Source organism: Marmota flaviventris, chromosome 1 (genome assembly GCF_047511675.1).
Source record: "Marmota flaviventris isolate mMarFla1 chromosome 1, mMarFla1.hap1, whole genome shotgun sequence".
Taxonomy (NCBI): domain Eukaryota; kingdom Metazoa; phylum Chordata; class Mammalia; order Rodentia; family Sciuridae; genus Marmota; species Marmota flaviventris.
Genome location: NC_092498.1, coordinates 122,356,711 through 122,375,698, shown reverse-complemented (window position 1 = coordinate 122,375,698; position 18,988 = coordinate 122,356,711). Strand labels below are relative to the sequence as shown.

Below are 18,988 nucleotides of genomic sequence, written 5' to 3'. Positions count from 1 at the left end.
ATGTTTATCTACCCGGACCTCATCAGCCCTGATGAGATGTTCTCCGACATTTACAAGATCCGGGAGATGGCGGAGGGGCTCTGCCTGGAGATGGAGGGCAAGATGGTTAGTAGGACCCAGGGTAACATTAATGACTCGCTCATTGGTGGAAATATGTCTGCTGAAGGACCCCAGGAGGAAGGTACCAAAAGCACAGTAATCATTAGTGTTGATATTGTCATCAACCATCACTTGCAGGAAACCAGCTTCACAAAAGAGCATACAAGAAGTACATCAAAGATTACATGAAATCAATCAAAGGCAAACTTGAAGAATAGAGACCAGAGAGAGTAAAACCTTTTATAACAGGGGCTACAGAACAATTCAAGCACATCCTTGCTAATTTCAAAAATTACCAGTTCTTTATTGGTGAAAACATGAATCCAGATGGCATGGTCGCTCTCCTGGACTACCGTGAGGATGGTGTGACCCCATATATGATTTTCTTTAAGGATGGTTTAGAAATGGAGAAATGTTAACAAATTTGGCAGTTACTTTGAACCTATCATCTGTCATCATAACTGGCTGCTGCTTGTCATCCACAAAACACTAGGACTTAAGACAAATGGAACTAATGTCATCTCTTTTTTTTTTAAAGAGAGAGAGAGAGAGAGAGAATTTTTTAATATTTATTTTTTAGTTTTCAGCAGACACAACATCTTTGTATGTGGTTCTGAGGATCGAACCCGGGCAGCACGAATGCCAGGCGAGAATGCGCTGCCGCTTGAGCCACATCCCCAGCCCCTAATGTCATCTTGAACACATTATTTTGACAGTGATTTATTTGGAGTGGAGGCATTGTTTTTTAAGAAAATATGTCATGTAGGTTGTCTAAAAATAAAGTGCATTTAAACTCACTTGAGACAAGTTCTCTTAGTTTAATACATGTTTAAACTAAATCCAACCTGTAGTGTTTCTGGAGAAGCTAGAGCCTTATTGTAGGCCACCATTAGAAAGCTGACTGTCTTCAGATAACTCCTGCAGTGAAAACTACTTCTGCAACTGGAATTTAAAAAACAAGATTCAAGGTTTTAATTCTGACTTGTAATAAAGGGAAAGACCATGCTCATAGCAGTGCCAACATTTGAAGTGTGGAATTTACATATTGCGTCACCTGCAACGGAAGTAGTTTATCCTGGAAGAGGTTACCAAAAGAATAAAGTGACACTAACTCGGTTGGTGATGCAAGGAAACTATCCAAAAAAGTACAATTCCTTTTGGTGAATGAACACTAGAAGAACACTAATGCTTGAAACACTATGGTTGGAAGGAACTTACTTTAACACTATAAAGGCTATATATGACAAAAACATCATACTTAAGGAGAAAAATTGAAAAAAATTCCTCTATAATCAATAACAAGACAAGGGTATCCACTTTCATCACTAATATACACTATAGTCTTTGAAACTCTAACCAGAACAATCAGGCAAAAGAAGGAAATTAAAGGGAGGTGAATAGGAAAAGAAGTCAAATTATCTCTGTTTGCTGAAGACATGATCCTATCTTTAGAAGACCCAAAAATACTCCACCAGAAGACTTCTAGAGTTGATAAACAAATTCAAAAAAGTAGCAGGATAAAAGATCAACATACATAAATTAATTTCTTTCCTCTTCAAAAATAATGAGTATGCTGAGAAAGAAATCAGGAAAACTATCTCATTCACAATAACCTCAAAAATACTTGGGAATAATGGGCTGAGGTTGTGGTTCAGTGATGGAGCACTTGCCTAACATGTGTGAGGCACTGGGTTCAGTGTCAGCACCACATATAAATAAATAAAGTCCACTGACAACTAAAAAATTTTTTTAAATACTTGGGAATAAATCTTATCCCACCTAGCCAACCAATTTATACTGCAGATCTGCCCATTCTCATCTATCTCTGATGCCCAGGTACAGGCAGTGTCAGAGAATAGATTATTTGAAGACTTTGACATGTTTTAAATGCATCCTTGCTCCCCAAATTTCATGCATTGGAAACTTAATCCCTAAACTCGTGTATAATATATAGGAAGTAGGACCTTTGGGATATAATAAGGATTAGGTGACACCATGAGGAAGGGTCCCCCAAGGTGGCACTGGTGACTTTGTAGGAAGAGGAGGTAAGACCCCTGCTAGCATGCTTACTCTGTCTTGCCATGTGATGATGAATTTACCCTGTTGTGATACAGCAAGAAGAACCTCAGCAGTTGCCAAGGCCAGCTCTTAGACATCCCAGCTTCCAGAACCAGGAGCAAAATAAATTTACATTTTTTTAACCTGGTCTCAGATATTTTGTTATAGAAACAGAAAACAAACTGAGACAAATATAGCTGATGTGTGCATATGGATCAGAAGTCAACCACCAAATGTGTAGACATGAATAACCCTGCCTTGGTATAGCTTGCTACACACTTTACCATAGGCAGCTATGTTTTGAATTGCTCTCGGTGTTCATACAGTTTCTGGTATTCTGTTACATTAGCAAAAGACAGACTAAGACAGAAATCCAAGGCAAAGAGAAAATATAGAAATTCTTACATAAAATCCAGGAGGAAAATATAATTATGGGTATTGAATTATCAATCTTTTTCCATTAAAATGTTTTACTATTCATACAAGTAATGAAGATACATTAGAAGCAACATAAATTTATATACAAATAATATTTTTGACATCCATCTTTATAAACTAAAAAGAACACTTGAACACTTCCTCAATATTACCTTGATGAATTGTAAGAATTTTTTGGCATACATTTATGTAAATTTGTTAATTATTTCATGAAAATGTATACATTTGACCACTTTATTGTCAATTGATACACTTGAAAGCAACATCAATAACTCCTTGAAGGCAACTGCAAGTTAAGAAGCTCCATAGCTGAAGATCTGTCAGAGCCCAGAGTGGATGATAGATACAGTTGGGCCACTTCAGTGTGAGCCTCTCCATGCTGTCCCATCAATGACCCAGAGAGACTTTCTTCCCTCTCTTAGAAGAGAGGATGTTCAGTCTCCATAGCAGCTCAGTTCTGGTCCTCTCCTGAGTAAAGATTGCTTAATTACATTGTGGTTTTATGTCTAATCAACCTTAATCTATTGAGTAAAGTGAGACCACCAAAATTTCTTTTATTTAGGATCTCGGGCTGCACTGGAACCCCTAATGAGGGGAATGGAAAGATATCTCAGCATCTACATTTGATGTGGATAAATTATAATCCACATTGAAATAGTTTGTGAGAGACGGAAGTGAAACTAGGAAAGCAGAAAGAGAGGCCTACTGCCAGCCAATCATAAAACAAATTTTTGTTTTTTTCCAAAAGAGAGATCCTCCTAAAGTAAATATTCTGGTAACTGTTGCTAAACTAGGAAGATTGGACTGGGAAATAACTGTGCTAGGTCATGCTTCTCAAGGATATGAATGGAGATTTTTTTTTTTAATGCTCTTTTCTTCCAACTTTGTTCTGAACAGATGTTCTGAAATTAACAAATATAAAATTTATCCCTGGACCCATCAGATCAGCAATAACTGGAGATCAGCAGATCAGATATGACCCTTTTTTCCCTGATATTGACCACCATAATCTTCTTCCTGGTTCTAACTTTTCTATGACAGCAGGAGATTTTCAGGAGATTTATTCAAAATGCAATATTTGGGACTGTATTGCCACCTGTTTCTTCATAGCACAGCTCACTTTGTGATTCGCTCTATTGATACATTATGGAAAATATTCAAGCTGGGTGGAATTTGGATAAATCTTGGTCCTCTGCTGTACCACTTTGAAAATTTGGCAAATAAACTCTCCATAGAACAAAGCTATGAAAATATATTTTAAAAAATGTTGTTCAGCAATATGGATTCCAGAAAAAAAGCATCCATCTTATCAACAGATACTGTGAATGATTTCTCTATGATGAAATACTACTATAAATTTGTCTTATTTGTGGTTCATAAGCCACAATAATGGTCTTAAGTGATATCCCAGAAAAGTTTTAATAGTGCCTATTCTCTTAAAAATGTCTAATGCTTTGTTCAGAAATACATTCTGCTATGCAGATTTGTATTACATAAGTAAAAATAGAGGAAATAATCTTCATGTATACATTTTCATTGAAGCACACAATTCTCTTTTTAATCTCCAGTGTCTTCATGAAGCTATCACAAGTCTGCCATATTAATGACTTGTTAGTATTGAAGTCCAAAATAATTTCCTTTTATTGTTTTATGTCATTTTATATGCTGTCTTTAGAAGTTTAAGGATCCTGTTACATTCAACATGTGGAATTGGTGGAACTGATATTTTGTTCACTTTATTCCTGAGCAATCTATATATAGAATGTGTAAATATTAATTTTTCATCCAAATTATTTGACTTTATTTTTTCTGGTTCAGCTGAATTTAGAGAAGGATCAGATATTTCATTTTTATGAAATACTAACCTTAATTGTATCACCAATCATTAAAATGTAATTGATTAATTAATCTTTCATCAACAATAAATGGAACACTTTAAGAAAGCATATGCATCATGGATCACTTTGAAATGTATGAGATCTCAACATTCTAAGTAAGGCACTCTAAGCCTTCTTAAAAGCAGTGCTATAAGAGTGGAAAATAAAAATAAGCCCATTTTAAATGTATGATTTCAAACTAGAAACGAATACAGTTTGTCAGTGTGATGTTTACAGTAATTTTTTTAGATTATCAGGATTATTAAAGTAAGCACTTTTTTACTCAATCATATACTAGTAAAAACTGTCATAATGGTATTAATGTAGAAAGTCTTGAGCATGAAATTCAGGGATAAATTATCACCCACAGTCTGTCTTTAATGTAATTTATTTTAACACTAATTTTGTTCCCTGATGGATGGAGCTTAAACATTATATATGCTGCTGTAAATTACTACCTCTAGCAAATATTAATTGGGGGAGTTGTGCTCTCGCTCGCTCGCTCTCTCTCTCTCTCTCTCTCTCTCTCTCTCTCTCTCTCTCTGTGTTTATGTGTGTGTTACTCTGTTTCTAATGGCTTGGAAAACAAAGATGAATAATGTTTTAACCTTTTCTTGGAGAAAAAAAGCGTACTGAATATTTTCACAGATGATTATTATTGCTTTAAGTTATCTCTTTGTCAATTTGGACTAGAGGGACTTAATGTGATAGTAGCATGAATGTCACAGTTTTGCTAAGAAAAGTTAATTGTAAATCTTTAAACCATTATTGTCACAAAGATTGTGGGAATCATTACTGTATTTAACATCTTTGTGGTTGAGGGTGGGTTCTGCATACAGTGAGGGAAAATTTTTATCTTTACTCCTGTTATTCAAGATAGGGCTCCATAGAGCTAATTTGAGTTGTCAAGTTAGGGAAATCTGAAACCTGAGGTTTTTAAATACAAAGTAAACTATGATGTTTTTGTGTCCCTCAGTACTTGGCAGGCATATATTTGGAAGGAATTCTCATTACCTATATGAATGAAATTGAAATTAATTTCAAAAAGGAAAAACCTAAAATTATTGTTTAAGAAAAAAAGAAGCAGCTTAAAAGGAACATTAATACTTAAAAACATCTATTGAACAGCAAGAAATGCATGCTGTTTTTGAATGATTTTTAAAATATACTAAAATATACTGATTAATATTTTTTATAACGTATCAAAACAAAGGAAATTTTTCTCACAAAGACAAAAACAGATTGACGCTGTTGGATTTGTTTTGTTTCCTATTTTTTATGTTTACTATCAGGGTTTATTCTTGAGTAATGTTACCTATATTTCTAAATTACATTTAGAAATACATTTTAGTTACATTTTAGTTAACTCTGAAGTTATTTATTTCATTTGTCTTAATTTCTCCTTCATGAGTATTGATTTTAAATGTTCTATATAAATTTGCATCACTTTTTTCTTGTAGCTTTTTTGGTTAATATATTCCAAACTTGAAAATGTGGTATCAATCAATAATAGAAGTGTCACTGGAGGATTTATTTAATTTTGTACTTCGTATGTTTAGTCTAAGATACTAAATTATGCAAGCCTTAACATTTTTTTTCTTAAATTAACTCTAAACACAAACAAATTTTTTTCAAAATGATCAGTGTGTTAGCTCTGTTACCTTTAATATTTTTCTTCAATGTTCTGAAGTGGTGTGCAGATTTGGGGTATATTAAATGAGCAAAGTGTTATATATAAAATATAAAGAGAAGCTGTATAAATCACAGTATAAAATTAAGAAGTTTGGAAAATATAAAGTGCATTGTGTATATATGTAATTCTCCTTTTAAAAGTTGCCACAAATGCTGAATTGGGAGCTACACATCTGCATGAAATTTCTTGTAAATTACGTTTAACTTAATTTTTTCCTTAATATTAATTTTCTTGAATTTCATAGCCAATTGCTATGAAGCAGAAAAAAATAAGCTCAATAATTATAATTTTGAAGAGGATTTTTCTGTTGCTTCAACTGTGAGTTCAGCTTAAAGGGGATTTTCCTGGGCTGTAACAACTCTGGATGAATTTCTGATCAATTATTTCAAAATGTAAATTTACTATACTTACAGATGATGTTTTTAAAATTTAATTGGTTCTTTTTAGTTATACATAACAGGATTCATTCTGACATGACTATAAAAGCATGGAAATAGAATTTGCTCCAATTGAATCCCCACTATTTCCCCCTTTTTCTTGCCACCTCCCTACCCTGTTCTCCTCTCCCTAATCCACACATTTTTCTGCTATTTACTTTCAGTTTTGCTTTTTTTTAGTTAGTGTCTTGTGGATATAAAAATCTTGTGAAATAGTTTTTTTATAAAATGATTAAATTATCTAAAAATGAAAACCAAAAACAGTTTGTTGCAACATTTTTATCTTTATCCAGGTAAAATTTGCAAACAAAATTGGATATTTTAAGGAGTACAATGTGGTGTTTGGATGTATATATATATATTGTGAAACCATTGCCACAATTGAGCTAATTAACACATGCACCAGCTCACATACTTTGCCTTCTCTCTGAGTCTGTGTGTTGAGAACATTTAAGATCTACTCTCTCAACAAACATCCAGGATACACTATTACGAACTGCAGGAAGCTTGCTGGGGATAAGCTATCCAGAGGTTACTCATCCTGCATGAATGAAACTTGGCAATCTTCAACCAACAGCTCCCCATTTTCCCCAACTCCAATCATCTGGCTACTACTATTGTAATGCCAGATTCATAGGACCCTAATAGACCTCCAGGAGCCGAATCCGATGCAATCACACAACCGTCTTTATTGCAAGCTCGAGCCTGGACTCACAACCATTTCCGACGCATCGGTCCCAAGGACTGAGTCCCAGCCATTAGTTCAGTGAGGATTTATAGGTTTTGGGGTGATACTCTATGCATCACAACATCACACAGCAAATCATTTCAAACTGCAGGAAAATCAAACAACAACTCTTAACATTGGTTAGCACATTCACTGGCGGGAACAAGTTGGATAAGGGTGATTGGTTAGTACAAGAGGGGGATTCGTTTGAACTGATTGGTTTAATCCGTGAGGGTTATACGTGCTAAACTACATGGTTTCCCAAAATGTTATCAACCACCAAAAACTACTGGGGGGTCATTTGGAATCCCATGTATTTTCCCTGTCCCATGCCGATTGGTGGTTGCTAGGGGGTTGCTATGGTTCCTCATTTAGCCTAACTGAGTCAGGGACCTGGCACCCGAGATCTCTCCTGTTATTTGCAGACAAACAACTCAGCAGAATAAGTATGTGCCTACGTGCTCTGTGGGTTTTTCCCAAGGACAAGGGTCACACCCCATTCCTTGGACAGGCTTTGCTCTGAGGTAGAGGCTGGTTTCTCAGAAATGGAGTCACATCAGTTTCTCATTATTCTACTCTCTGCTTCTATGTGTTTGTTTGATTTCAAATCTAAGGAAGAACATTTCCTTCTCTGCTTATTTCACTTAGAATAATGTCTTCTAGGTTCACAAATGGTGTTGTAAATGACAGGTTTTGCATCTTTTTTAATATTGAATACTATTCTAGGAATGATATGGCTGCCTTGTTTAAACATACAAACATATATATTTAAAAATCTCAGGGCTGGCATTGTGGCTCAGTGATAGAGTGTTTGCCTAGCATGTGTGAGGCCCTGGGTTTGATTTTCAGCACCACATAAAAATAAATAAAATAAAGGTCCATTGACAACTAAAAAAAAAATTTTTTTTAAATCTGCCAAGTAATTTGACAATCAATCACTTTCTCTATGAACGTTGTTTTCAACAGAATGCCCATTTAGTATTAATGGGTCATCTTTTAAGGACAATTCTTGGGGATGCTGTTTTGGAATTGAGCCTGCTATCTATGCTTAAAACATCAAAATGCATTTGTACAGAGCTGTGGGCCAAATTGGTCATCACCCAGCACATGCAAGTCTGGAAATCTAAAGGATTCGAAAGAAATTCTAACCACACATAACTTAAAAAAAAAAAAAAAAAATTCCCCACATAACAAATCTGAGAACAAATTCATTTAGAAAGAGAAAAATCTTAACTCAAAAGTCAAATAACTCAATCTCTGCTTCCTGATTGTCATGTCCTGAGTTGCTTTCCTTCTCCACACCCTTCTACCATGATGTTCTGCCTCAGCTCAGGCAAAGAGCAATGGAGTTGGCCGTTTATGGACTGAAATTCTTTAATCAGGTAAAAGGTATACAATTGTATTTATTTCAGGTGTGTAAGCACTGGAAAAATCCCAGGAGGTGCTTTGACCCTAATTTATCATCCTCTCTCACTCTACTTCTCCAGGTTTCCTGAGTTAAAGATACAATGCACTTTATTAAAAAGCAGACCCTGAGTGTATAAGTTAACAATTAGGATTGGTGTTGGAATCTAGAGTGAAAAAGGAAGAAAGTGAGGATTTGATTTGGATAAGGATAGTGAAAAGAGTCTTGCTAAATTGCTTGAGCTGGCCTCAAATTTGGCACCCACCTGCTTCAGTCTCTTGAGTAGGTGGGATTACTGGTATTTACCACCATGCTCAGCAAAAGATATTTTCAAATGTTCTTGCCACAAAATAATAAATATTTGAGGTGATAACATGTTAATCAACATGATTTGGTCATTTCACAATGTATATGTGGGGTAGATGCATTTTTAACATGAGGTATCACCTACTGTTAACACAGGTAAATGTACAGTTAGGGGTTTGCTGGCTGAGACATCTCATTTATATATATATATATATATATATATATATATATATATATATATATATTCTTTATAATTGTCCGACTGGTACAGGTGGAGCCTGACTCACATCTTCCCCTCTGCTCATTCACTTCAGCAGCCTTAAACTTGAACAAATACCACCCTTATGAGGGGCAGGGTAGCTGACAAATTATGGTCCAGACTCCTGTTTGTGTACTTCTCATGAACTAAGTAAGAATGGTTTGTACATTTTTCACATGGATAAGAGAAATCAGAAGAATACTTTGTAAGTAACAAACACTGCATGAAATTCAAATTTTAATGTCCCTAAGTAAAATTTTATTGGGACACAGCCCACCCAAAATTAATTGACTCAAATGTAAATATTCAAGATAAAGAAATTTTGTGGCTAAAATAATCCAGAAGAAACTAAAAGTAATCTTTAAGAGTGAAAAACTGAACCATGAAGAGAAGGAAATGAAAAAAAAATTGGAAAGGAAATTATTGTCTAGGTATATAATGGTCAATAACTGAATTATCTAAGAGTTTTATAAAATGGACAACTACTTAAAGGGAATGACTACAGGTTTTGGTAATGTGGTAGCAATTATAGCCTAAGAAAGGCCATATAGGGAGGAACAATAATTAGGCAAAGAATCACAATCGGGAAATCTAAGTACAAGGGAGGCATGGGTTTGATAACACCCAAGCTTCTTTATAAGAATAAATGTCCAGACTTCCAAGGCCTCATGGAAGACCTCCAGTGATATTACTCCCATTATTGAATTCAGTCCAAAAAAATTCCCTATAGTGTTTTCCTTTTAATTTCTTTTCTTTTTTAGTGGTAGGAGGACAAATAGCTTTATCTGTCTATCTATTTATTATTTTTTTAAAGTGTATTGCTGAGGATCGAACTCAGTGCCTCACACGTGTGAGGCAGGCTTCTTAACACTGAGCTACAGCCCCAGCCCCCCTATAGTGTTTTTTACATGACACATTGTGAATGCTAAATTATAAGTTACTGTGTTCAATTAAAAGAAAATGAGGGGCAGAGAGCCCTAGCCTGCGCGACAACGGCAGCACTTTGTGGTGCTACAACATGGAGGCAGCTTGGTCCTGCACCTGCAGTGGCCCTCCTCTGCAGCTGGCCTCTCAAGGGAACTCCTCCCAGATGGCTTAGGGTCGCCTGAGCACCTTGGGCAGAGGAAAGTGTGGGCTGCTGGCGGGACCACAGAGCCGGCTGCTGCAGATTCAGCGCTGGGCCCTGTGCTGGAGCTTGCACGGATCTGGACGCCAAGTCTCCAGGGGCAGAGAGCCAGGGCTGGCCCCCACCCGCATTCCTGCGCTCCAGCGCTAGCAGCAGGGGCGGCAGGCAGAGTGAACTTCGAATCCTGGGATACGGTTGGGGAAATGGAAATCGAAAAGAAGCTGAAACCCACCCCAGATTACCTGATGCAGCTGATGAACAACAAGAAGCAATTGAGCAGCCTGCTCAACTTCTGTGGGATCTTCAACGCCATCCAGCGGCTGGTGGACGAAAAAACTATATAGGAAGTATAGGAAGGCATGTACAATGACATAGTACATGGGAGTTCAGAGAAAAGGAGTGCAGAATTACCTGATGTTGTGGGACCAATTGTTCAATTACAAGAAAATTTCATGTACCTATAAAAGAATACCCAGATTTTAATTTTGGGGGGAGACTCTTTGAACCCAGAGGATTTACAGCTAAACAGCTTGAAGCAGAAACTGGATGTAAAATAATGGCCTGATGCAAAGGCTCAATGCGAAAAAGGAGGAGGAGCAAAATAGATGCAAACCCAATTGAGAGCATCTAACTGAACATTTACATGTACTAATCAATGTGGAAGATGCTCAGAACAGAGCATAAATAGAACTGAAGAGAGCAGTTGAAGAAGTGCAGAAACTTCTGGTGTCTGCAGCAGAAGGAGAAGACAGCCTGAAGAAGATGCAACTATTGAGCTCCTGATTCCGAATGGCACCTGCAGAGATGCCAACATGAAATCACCAGCCCTTGCCTTTTCTCTTGTGGCAACAGCCCAATCTGCTCCAAGCATTATAACCAGGACTGTGCCTGTCCTCCCACCAGCTGCCCTGAGTATTCTACTCAGCTGGCCCTATTATAATGCCTGTGATCGGACAAATACAGACCTCTATCATGCTAAAGTGAACTCCTCACTATACTGCTGCAATAGTCCCTCCAGTGCCTGAGGCTGGGTTCCATCTACACACCCTATAAATACCCTTACAAGGTTGGTACCCACTACATCAATCCTTGAGTACCCTATTGTAGCCAGTGGTGCGGTGGCTACTAAAGTTCCAAGGCATGATGTAATCAGTCAAAAAAAAAAAATCCCTATAGTGTTTTCCTTTTAATTTCTTTCTTTTCTTTCTTTCTTGCTTTCTTTTTTTTTAAGTGGTAGATGGACACAATTGCTTTATTTATTCATTTATTTATTTATTTATTATTTATTTATTTATTTTTAAAATGTATTTCCACTGGCAACTAACCTATGAACTTCTGACCTCTGAACTCTTCACCCAGTGATGACTCCACCATGGCTGCCTGCTGATCAGTTAACTGGTAATTGCCTTTGCTTACCTGTGATCAGTGTTATGAGCTGAGGCACTTGTCTGGTTGCCTTACCATCTAATCAAAACAAGACAAATTGTTGTCCTCAAACTCAGTTTTTTTTTTCCTCTGTTTGGGTGAAAGTGGTTCTAGAAACTGCACAGAATAGAAGTAAAGCAATAAGACCCAATTCATCCTATAGCACTGACCATCTTTCAATATGCCACCCCCAAGCAAATGGCAAGAAGGCCTCCTTAAAGAGGGAGACAGATGGCCCCTAACTACTCAGTGACAGAAGCAGTTACTGTGAAAGACTTCTAGGAATCTTGCCTAGAGACTTCTAGGAATCTTTTCTTCTCATAGTGAAGTCACACTCTCTCTGAACAAACTGTGTGATGATGCATCATGCATGAATCTTCTTTGGTCAGGTAAGTCATTGGTGAAATGATTCAAAAAGTATTTAAAATTTGATTTTTGAATACTGTTCAGTCACTGAAGTGCCCTCCAAGGGCAGAAGTTGCAGCCTTTTTATATTGCCTGCCAAATTTGAAGTATTAAAAGAGAGAGTGTGCCATGACAGTAAAACTTAAGGAGTTTTGAAAAGTAATGCAAAGAACAAAATTGCAATCCTATTTTTAAAAGATGAACATCTAAGTTAAAATTATAGAACTTTTATTTTACATCGCCTCAAAAATGTTTGAGAATAAGGTACATGCATTATGTGTCACATTACTGGGCAAACTGTTCAAGTATTTATTTAAACTTCCCTTATATGAAAAAATTATTAAGAATGTAAAATCCATGCTTGCATATTTGCTGTGTGCAAGTAATTAAATTGTAGATAAAACTGTAGTGCATTGAAACATACGAACATATAATAGATACTTTTACTATACAAGGGTGCTGGTGAAGAATAAAATATATAAATTTTTGGAAGGGTAGCATTTTATACTTTCAAGTGTTATTAAACAAGAAAAAGAACAATGAAAACCTTTATTTTATTAAATGAAAAGACCAAAAGAACATTTTCATCATTTTTAGTTTTTAAGTATTAAAATAAGTGTAAAAAAAAAGTACCTTGTTTTCCTTGGTGGTCATTTAGTCCAGTGTCTTATAAGATCAGATTAAAAGTTAATGCGTGATGTAGCTCAGTGGTAAAGAGCCCTTGCCTCACAAGTGTGAGGCACTGGGTTCAATCCTAGCACCACATAAAAACAAATAAAGGCACTGAGTCCATATACAACTAAAAAAAATTAAAAACAAAAAAGTTAATGATGCATGTTATTCAGTTGCCCATTTGTGAAAGAAGATGTGAGGGGACAAATGAGTTGAGGGCTTGAATTATATGATTTGGGCCACATTACCTTGATGTGAATTTGCCAAATATGATACTGTAAAAAAATTGATAACTTTTCTAATATCTGACTAGTAAGTTTTTTAAAAACATATCATAATTGAGTACTTTCAGTTGTACTTCAATGCCAACCCAAAGAATTTTGAGATAAAAATTATGTGTGATCTGAATACCAGTTGACAGACAAAATGAGAGCCTTATTCTGTTAGGAGAAGGGGGAATGTGTTGAGTTTTTCATAGTGAAGATAATAATTACACATATCAAATTTTTTCACAAATATGAATTTTTGTGATTTTTATTCTGGACAACAGTGTTTTTAAATGACCCAAATTCAATCAGACTTATTGATAGCATACCAGATAACTTGCATAGTCCATCTCTGCTAGCTTCAACAATCTCCCTCCATCTTCCCACATATGCCCTTTTTACCACCTTTTTTAACTTCAAAAGAATGTGAAAAAGGAGCATCATTGTGCATATGAATACTGAACTATGTTTCAAGTTAAGCTTCCAATGTCTCACGAAGTACAGTTTTATAGTTGAAACAATTTGCATATAAAGCCTATATTTAAACACTTGAGTAAATCATTAACTGCTCAGTATCAGAGGTGGCAAATCTCCAGTGACAAATTCCAGCTCATCTACTCATTCCCTCTTTAATACTTTCTTGTCTTCACAGTCAGTGTCAACAGAAGCTCAGTTGGCAGCTTCACAGTGACCTCTCCATCAGGTTGTTTCACTTGGAACCATTTTCAGTTTATGTCCTATGCAATAGACAGTCGCTTTGTATTCAGCTAGCTTTGGTTTAATGTGCCACTGCTCTGTCTTTCTGTTACACATGCCATTGTTTTGATTTATTTACAATATATGTTGTGCCACTTTGATTTTCATTCGTTTGGCTGGTTGAATAAATTTGTGACACTCAAACACTTGAGGTGATATTTTAAAATGATAACTGTATTTGATCCAGCTTCATTCCAACTATGTTAACCTGGACATTTTAGATGTTTATCAAAGGGCTTTTATGGGGAAGGAAGTAAATGTATGAAATAACAGATGTGTGATATTAAAGAGTAATGTTGGCTGTGAACAAACTTTTGAACATTTAGTTGACAACATATTAGATCAACTGAAAAGTAGTATGATTTTGAAATCTGAATGCAAAAATTGGTTCTCAGTATTATCATTGCTTATTTAATTTATTTCTTATTAAAGTATGTAGTTTTTAAGACTTTTTTCTGAAAGTATTACTTTTGTTATTCTTTATTATCTTAGTAGTTTTTATGCTCTATATGTACCATAACCAAACTATTGCCTATGAGAAACATGTAAAACAATGTATTTATAGTCATGATTATGAGTTTATAATGTATTTTTCCATCTTACATTGTATGTATGCAATATAACATTTACAAATATTTTTTTCTTAATTGAGAAAAGGATACAATATGCAAAATCCACAATTTGATAACTGAAAATTTCCAATTGTTTTATAGTATGTTATTGTATTAGGTGTCTTGACTCTCTTGGGCTCTTAGTTAGCTAATGAATACATTACTTAAACACTTTTGGGTTTTAGTTGGGATTTTGATAGTTTGCATTTTAAGTATTTGATTCCTTGTTGTTTCCATTAACCCATAGCATTATTTTAATAAATGCTATAATACCAACATAAATTTTAAAATAAAATGGGAAAATGAGGATATGGGAGGACAGGAGTGATGTTGATGGGGATACACTAGGGTAACTGCTTTATAATTCATTAAGATCAACCTCAAGGAAATCTATCTCTATTTAGTGTGTTTTCCTGTGAAGTATTCTATTTTATAGAATGAGTTTAAATAGCTACTGTTACCAAGTAAATGTTATTAATATAAAAATCTAACATTAAATATTATCATTAAATTTATTTAACAAAGTAAACATAAATCTGTACAGTTCTATATAATACAGACTATTATCCCTGTGAGAGAGGAAAACCAGCAAGGCAGCTTCTGCACCTGTCCTGGTGGCTAATTCCAGCTTCTTTGTACTGTAAGCTTCACCTCTTCTGAGCCCCTGAACCAAAAATTGCTGTCCTCCCAGGTGTTCCTAGAACAATCTGTAACAGAACCAGGCGAGGGGTCACTTGGGAAGAGTTGTTGGTCACAGAGAATGGCCAGGACCACAGTTTTCCCCAGGTTATGCAATATGACTTTGGGCCCTGATCTCCCCTTAGAAATGGTCAGGGAGCACTGAGGCTGGTATGCTGCTCAAAGCTGAGGATGTTGTCTGTGGGCAGAGAGTGTCTATGAATGTCCTCAGAAGCAAATTCCCATGGACATTCACCTTCAGAACCTTCTGAGACTTCTCCCCTAGAGAGTGAACATGAAGCAATGGGAAGGGTTCTCTAGGACATTTGGGTGTAAAGGCTGAGTAGCAAACATCTGGGACCCTGAGGAGCAGCACCTGTGATGACACAGGGTGGAGCAAGGACCCTGCTCCTCCAGCCCTACCCTCTGTAGCTTCATCCTCAGACAGCTTCCTGCAATGATTTTAACCATAATTGTATCTCCCCTTGCATGGTCATGGTCACATGCAATAGGGGCTACTTCAGTGCCCTCCTTGCTTCTGATGGGTTGAATAAAGTGCAACAAAGAAAGTTAAGAAAGCAATGGAGAATATTTGCACTTATTTGATTTCTGCTCTCTCTCCCATTCTCTCCACACTCACATTTCCTCTTCCTATCCTTCTGGCTTCCTTGAACCCACATTTTAAGTCAGGACAGGATTTCTGGAACCAGATTTCTATTAGGAGAATTGTTTTCTAATTGTGTAATCTTGTCATAGGAAAGGAAGGGTACATTCATTCATGCTCAGAGCCAGCAAGGGCAGGAGAATCCAGTTGTGCAGTGGTTTCTAGAGCAGAGCCAGGCTTGTTTGTGTCCCATGCACCAGGGAAGAATGCAGTTTTTCTGAGGTCCCAATCTAACTCAATGCATGGCCATGCAGGTCTGCGCAGCATGATTCAGTGGTGCAGCCTGATGTCAGAAACCAGGGCAAGACTAAGAAAGTGCAGAAAGATTTAACAAACATTGAGGAATGGGTATGAAATATAAATAAACAGAAAATATGTATTATTTTATAGTTTGATGACATAGGAAAAAGAGTTAGTAGACCTACTGACTTTGAGCATTCTGTTTGTAACATTCTGTTTGTAACAAAGATCTGCATGAGAAAATCACCTTTAGAAAAGTCATAAGAGTGGGAAAGAGGAAATATGGAAGAGCTACAAAGAGTTTATAAATAAGAAAGAATAAATAAGAGAGACAAATAGGACAAATAAATTACTTGCAGATTTCTGGTCCCATTATCCTCATCCTGATCCCCAGGATCTGCTAAATTGTCTTCTGCATGGACAAGAGCATTGATGGTGATGTTGTAGCCTTGGAAAAAGGAAAGGCAGAGTTAAAGTCAAGGTGAGAACTTGAGTTGCTGCTGCTCCTGGTGTTCTATAACCCAAAGTCAAAGCTCTCCATTCTTCCTCTTGTCTGCACTCTTGTCTCCTGGCCTCTGTCACCTCACCTCTGCAATGAGGAATAGATCTAGGATCCCAAGAGCTCTTTTCCAGTTCACATTCCACCACTGTACTCAGTAGGGATTTCTGTGTCATCCTGTTCCTCCAAGAGGCAGCAACTGTCTCCCTGACTTTCTTGACACAGGCCTCTTGAATGCAAGCAAATTCAGATTTTCATCCTATTCCCACTGTTTGGGAAATAGATGAGGACGGGAGGTGAGAGACATGTTCAAGGATGAACTTCTCCCCACTCTTTCCCAGGAGAACCCAGAGGCCTGTCAAGGGAGCACTGAGGAAATTTTCTTTAAATCCCCCAAATGTGGAAGTGTCTTTTTTTAATATTTATTTTTTAGCTATTGGTACAATATCTTCATTTTATTTTTATGTGGTGCTGAGGATCGAACCCAGTGCCTCACGCATGGTAGGCAGGAGCTCTACCTCTGAGCCCCAGCCCCAGCCCCTGGAAGTCTTTTAAACCAGGAGTAGATAATAAACAGAAGAGAAGTGCTGCTACGTGGCCAGAACATACAGAGGGAATTTTGACTTCATATCCACTGTGTAGCACAAGCAAGAACTTTGACACCAGGTTCACAAACTATCACTTAGAAAGTGTGTCCCACTAGATTCCTTCCATTGCACGTCAAATCCAAAGCCCAGATATAAATTCTTTTATGCACAATTTCCTAAAAAATGTGAGCCAACCTATTTGATGGTTAGAGGAGGAAAATGCAGCACAGAGTGGGTGTTATAGGGAAGATTTTGTTTAACTGGCAAAGCAAAAAAGATGGTACAAACAGAATGCTCAAAGTCAGTAGGTCTACTAACTCTTATTCCTATGTCATCAAACTATGAGATAATACATATTTTCTGTTTATTTCTATTTCATGCCCATTCCTTAGTCTCCAAAAATGTAGGTTGGCCCAACTCCTACCAGGAAACCTTTCCCATTGGCTCTTACCCCAAGGGCTGTTCCTACCTGCAGGCTCTTCATCTTCGCTGCTGGAGTCATAAGCTTGGCTGTACATCCAACCTTTAGAGACACAAACATCAGCAACAGAGTTACTTAAGATTGTATCATGCTTTCTTCTACACCAAATAAGCTCATGATGAACGCTAGGGTTGGATGTTGTTTGTCCTCCACATAATCGTGTGATTGAGGCTTGATCTTCAATATGGGCCTAATGTGAGTTATGTAAGAGGAGGGGTCTGGTTGAAGATGACGAGGTCATTTTTGAGGGCATCAGCCTCAGAGGCAAGAATATAGTTTTCTCACACCCTTGTTAGATTGTAGTTATATAAAAAGAGCAAATGAGTCAGTCATCTTATCCCTGCTGGCTTCCTGTCTCTCCATCTGATGTTTCCCTCCTGCACCTAAAACCATGATGACCCCAACAGTCATTTCATTGCAGCTAAGAGGGCATTCACCAAAGCCAAGCAGATGCCAGTGCTAGGCTCTTGAATCTCCAGAACTATAAGCTAAATACATTTGTATAAATTATTCAGTCTCAACTGTTAATACCAAGAAAAACATAGGACTACTAATATTAATAGTCAGGATCACCCTGGTCTCTGCTCCCACTTCTCAGAACCCTCTCTGAGCTCTGTGGTTTCAGAGGCCTCCAACAAGATGCTGAAAACAATTGCAAACTTTCAAGTGAGAGAATGGCACTGAATGAGTCAAATTTCAAATTCTTACTTACACTGGCACATTATCACTTTCTTCTTGAAACAGATCAAACTGACATCCAAACTGATGCAAAAAGTTTGAGGGATATGAATTCATGGAACAGACACTGTACCAGAATCAGAGCAGCTGCCCACGACAGAATGGGACTGTCACTGCATTATGCCCGTAGGTCTACTTGGGCACTTGAAATGTGGAACTGGGATGAGGCTCTGAATGTTTAATATTAAAATTTAAATTAAATATACAGCATATCCATGTAGTGACTGTCATTTTAGATGGCAAAGACATGGATTTCATTGCAGAGGAGCTTTCTAGACTAATCTCACTACCCACTTGTAGGTAGATTGTAGACACATGCAAAAGGGCCAGGCACTCTCCAAGGGCCTAAGAACGCTACATCAATGAAGTCAACATTCAGATCCAGATGGCTCCTAGCAGGGTCTAGCACAACCTGCCTAGAAGTTATGAGAACTGTGAGTCTTGTTTGCACAAGTGTATTGTTGGCTCTGGTGACGTCAGATTACTTTTTGGGCAACAGGATTGGAGGCAAAGACCACAAAGTAAGGCAGAGCGGGCACTG

General features: G+C 37.0%; 3 pseudogenes; all 3 read left to right on the top strand.

The window, feature by feature from the left end:
- LOC114082822 (translationally-controlled tumor protein-like) lies at positions 1–523 on the top strand (annotated as a pseudogene).
- Positions 524–2,751: 2,228 nt separating this feature from the next.
- LOC114082816 (carnosine N-methyltransferase pseudogene) lies at positions 2,752–3,985 on the top strand (annotated as a pseudogene).
- A 6,628-nt stretch (positions 3,986–10,613) lies between these two features.
- LOC114082815 (KH domain-containing RNA-binding protein QKI pseudogene) lies at positions 10,614–13,884 on the top strand (annotated as a pseudogene).
- Positions 13,885–18,988: the final 5,104 nt, after the last annotated feature.